Source organism: Portunus trituberculatus, chromosome 27 (assembly GCF_017591435.1).
Source record: "Portunus trituberculatus isolate SZX2019 chromosome 27, ASM1759143v1, whole genome shotgun sequence".
In the NCBI taxonomy this organism is placed as follows: domain Eukaryota; kingdom Metazoa; phylum Arthropoda; class Malacostraca; order Decapoda; family Portunidae; genus Portunus; species Portunus trituberculatus.
The window spans coordinates 17,297,402-17,302,401 of record NC_059281.1 but is presented as its reverse complement, the minus strand read 5'-3'; positions in this window follow the sequence as shown (position 1 = coordinate 17,302,401).

The following is a 5,000-nucleotide window of genomic DNA, read 5'->3' as shown; positions in this document are numbered from 1 at the left end:
TTTTTGCTCTTTTTTTGTGTGTGTGGTTTATGTGTTCAGGTTTCTCATTGACATAGATATAATAACAATATCAACAATAATAACAACAACAACAACAACAACAACAACAACAACAACAACAACAACAACAACAACAACAACAACAACAACAACAACAACAACAACAACAACAACAACAACAACAACAACAACAACAACAACAACAACAACAACAACAACAACAACAACAACAACAACAACAACAACAACAACAACAACAACCACCACCACCACCACCACAACAACAACAACAACAACAACAACAACAACAACAACAACGTCAAAAGCAACAACTCCTCGCCGCCTCCTCTCTACTGAAGATCCAAAAAGCTAAACCCTGAAGAGCCATTTCCATTTTTACGAAGTGACCCGATATATTTTTTCTTTAGAAAGTGTCCGAGTCTGTGAGGGAGGCAGAGAAAGATTGTCCTTAAGAAGATGGAGAGACTAAAGTGCAAATGTGAGGCACGTCTTCAGTAAGGAGAGGCTGGGGAGGGATGAAAAGGAGGAGGAGGAGGAGGAAGAGGAGAGACGAAGAGGAGGAAGAGGAGAAAGACAAGTAAGAGGTAGGAAAGACCCAAGAGGAGAATGACGAGAACGAGAAGGAGGAGGAGGGAGAGGAAGAGAATGAGAAGTAGGAGGAGCCAGAGGAGGAGAAACATGCACGGTTGTAATTGAGAAAGTTTATTCATATACTCGTGGATCCATCTGACGCTAACACACCTACACGTGTTTGGCATTACACATTTGGTCTGGCACACTTACTACACCTTTAGAGCATCATTACTATTTGACTGGAAGGGAAGATAGTAAGGTGGAGGGATGAGATAATGAAAGAACAGCAAAGACTGGAAGCGACAGATGACGAAAAACAGCTGAGGCCTCGAAAATTTGATTAGAAAAGGAGCTACGGAGGACTATAAAGGATTAAAATAAAACACGCATTCCCGATCCTTCTATACGGCACATTAACTATTACAAAATCACTATTACACGCTCAACATGACACGCATAACATTACACGCTTCATTAACTGCGATTCACATTCCTTCTTTCACATTTATCCACCTACTGTCTCGCGCTATATTGCACATTGATGATATTACCCTCTTAATGCTACGCTCTGGATATTTCACGCATATCACACTTGCACTCACTTAAGCAGATGATTACCACATTCCCCTGCCATGTTATTGCTCCCGCCGGTAGTAAGGAGCGGACGTGGGCGGTGTGAGGTGAAACAAAGAAACACAATTTGAAAGACACCTCATGAACTTAAACACGCTACGTTGGCTTGTCATTGCATTAAATACTCGGTAAAATATTCAGCTCCTCTCTTAAGAATTGGATGGTACTGTTTATTTGGTGTGTGAGTGTATTCAAGTGATTTTGTTTAGTATAGATAGAGGAGGAGGTGGAGGAAGAAGAGGATATGGAGAAGAAAGAAGAGGAGATTAGCTAAATGTCAGAGTAAGAACAAGAAGCAAAGACACAAGAAAATTGGAATAACATATTAGACAAACAAAAAACAGAAATAGAGGAAAGCAACGGATCTGAGATAAGAAGCGAGGGGGAAATATAAGAAATGTGTAAAAGAGAAGAAAACAATGGAAAATGATACTTAAAAGATGGAAAATGTGGAAAAGTAGGACATGTATAATAAAGACAGATACCAAGAGAAAAAAAACGAAGGGAAGACGAGAAGGAAGCGCGAATAATGACAGACAATCACTTGCTAGGAAGGCAAAGCAAGGCGAAAGGACAGACTTGTTGGCCCTTACCAGCCTGTTAGTAATGAATGAACTTAGTAATTCATTAGAAGACGTAGGAGGAGGATAATGATGATAACAAATAGAAGGACAAAGGAAGGAAGACAGTCTAATAAAGGAGATGGAGGAGGAAAGAGGAAGATTGTCACGAGGACAAAGAGAACAAATGAGGGTGTAAGGAGGAGACAAAGAAGTGAAATGGCCACAGAAAAAGTAAAAAGAGAAAATGAAGAAGAAAAACGACCAAGAAGACAAGAAGGAGGAGAAGGTGAAAGATAACATAAGAAGAAGAAGAAGAAGGATAATGACTTGGAAGATAAGGAGAAAAGAAGAAAAAAGAGCAGTAGAAGAAATAGAAAAGAAGAAAGAAAAATACAAGGGAGAGAAGAAGGAGGAAAGGAAGAAGGAAAATGAACAAAAAGGGAAACATGAAGAGAAGACGAAAAGAAAACATACGACGAGAAGGCGAAGGAGAAGGAGAAACATGAAGGAAGAGATGAAGATGAAGAAAAATATCCAGGAAGGGAAGACGAAGGAAAAGAGAAGAATGGAATAGGAAGAGAAGATGACAAAGAAATATGACGAGAAAGTGGAGGGGAAAGCGAAGGATAAGACGAAGGAGGGCGTGAGACTGAAACTAAAGTGGATTCTAACTAATTGCAACAGAGGCCGCCGCGCTTCGAGAACAAGGCCAAGAGATTGGTAGCGACTCGCCGCGTGAGTGCGTGGACTGAATCGCTAACGCTGGGTTGCTCCTATAAATTTGGTGCGTGCAGATGCTGTTCAGAGCCATGGGAAGGTACGAGGAGGAACAGCAGGGGAGAAGGGAAAGGTAAAGAAGCAAGGATGCGTAACTTTAAGGCAGGGAACGTTCGTGGGGGTAAGGGAAGGATAAAAGTGAGTAATATGTGTGATTTCAAATGGTATATTAAATTGAAATGTCTTATTTGTGTACAGTTGGTTACATTAAAACCTGTTCCTCTGCTGCTTCACATATTCAGTAGCATCGTGTTTCATCTCTTACCTGACGACGGCTGCTGCTTTCCTATGTCTGATTAAACTCCATAAAGACTAAACCTTGAGCCTCCATCCACTTGATCTTTGCCTACTCCTTCCCCCATCCGTTCCAATGATCAGTTCGTCCTCCGCTCATCCACCCCATCACCTCTGCATCCTCCTTTCTACCTTTCAGTGCTTCCTCTTCCTCCTTCTCCCTTTCCCCATCCGTGGTATTTTTATCATCCCCCTAACTATGCTACCACCTCATCTCTCTCCGTTTTTTCATTCTCTTTTCCTTCATCCTAATGACTTTTTAAATGGCATTTTTGCTAATACCTTCTCCGGTCCACAATTTTCCCCTCCTCTCTCTCTCTCTCTCTCTCTCTCTCTCTCTCTCTCTCTCTCCGGGAAATGATATAGAGAATGTAATTTTATCTAAGTGTAGTTCATGAGTTGATTAAGTTAAGCGAGTATGTAAGTGGCAATATCAGAGAGAGAGAGAGAGAGAGAGAGAGAGAGAGAGAGAGAGAGAGAGAGAGAGAGAGAGAGAGAGAGAGAGAGAAAGAGAGAGACGAACACTGTCCTGCAGAAGTGAAGTGAGAGGAATGATGTCATTGTCCCAACTCTTACAGGCTGCCGACCTTGCATTTTCCTGCCTACATTTTTGCCCACCTTTCCTCCCTCCTGTCTTCCTTCCTTCTGTTCATACCACGTTTCCTTCTTGTTTTCCTCCCTTTCTCCCATTCTTCCATTCTGCGCTCCTTCTTCCTCATTCGTTCGTCTTCCTCTTCTACTTATCTTTTATCACTATTTTTTTATCTTTTATCATCTTTCCAGTAACAACCTTACCTTTACTTTATCTTCCCTTCTTTATCTCTTACGCTCACCCTTATTTCCTTTGTCTGTCGCTCTACGCTCGTGTTTCCTTCTCCGTCATTCATATTTCGTCTCCCTTACTTGTTCCATCTCTCCTTTACTCCTTTTCCTCCCTCGCTCTCTCTCCATGTCACTATTTTGCTTCTCTCCTGCCTCGTTTATCCATCCCTCCCACGTCTCTTGCCCTCCAATTCTGGGTCGGTGGTCAGCCCTTCCTTGTCTTCCTGTTCGGAGTGGCACCATTTGTCACGTGTCGCCTCTGGGATTCTACAAGATAGGCATTTCCTACTGGTCCTCATCGATGCTCTTCTTACTCTTCATTTTTCTGTTTCTCTCAGTCACTGCTAGATCTCTCTCTCTCTCTCTCTCTCTCTCTCTGACACTACTCTATATTCTATTTGCCTTTCACTTGTGCTAATCCTTCCACTTTCCTTCTTTTGTCTCTTTGTCTCCTTCTCCATTTCGTGTAATGTACATATTTCCTCTCTCTCTCTCTCTCTCTCTCTCTCTCTCTCTCTCTCTCTCTCTCTCTCTCTCTCTCTCTCTCACACACACACACACACACACACACACACACACACACACACACACACACACACACACACACACACACACACACACACACACACACACACACACACACACACACACACACACACACACACACACACACACACACACACACACACACACACACATACGCATCATAAGGCATTCCGCATGTCAATAGCTCTTCACTTAATGTCATATCGATTGCTTGGAAGAGAGAGAGAGAGAGAGAGAGAGAGAGAGAGAGAGACGTATATTTTCCCTCTCACACAAATAGCAAAAATCTTACAACAAATATTTACAAAATGCAAAACGTGCGTGTTTGCTTCATCAAAAGTCAACGAAATAGATGAAAAAAATGGGAAAGAAAATTTATCGGAGCAAGAGGAAGAGGAGGAGGAAGAGGAAGAGAGACTGCCGGTTAGCGAGATAAGGAACTACCGAAATGCTTCTTCATAAAGTCTGATTTATGATCTGAACTTGGAGGAGTGTTCGCCAGAGAGAGAGAGAGAGAGAGAGAGAGAGAGAGAGAGAGAGAGAGAGAGAGAGAGAGAGAGAGAATGAGAAAGACAGAGAATCCATCTTTTCATCCACACATCATCACTCAGTATCAGTGACGCAAGATTCATACAGTATTCAAGTTTAATTTTTGGAAGGGAATTTGCTTTTTCTCTCTTTGTCATCTGAGCGTTTGAAAAAAATAAGGTTGACTTTGTTTTCTTCCATTTTATCTCTGCATCTCTATACTCGTCTGTCTCTTCCCTGTAT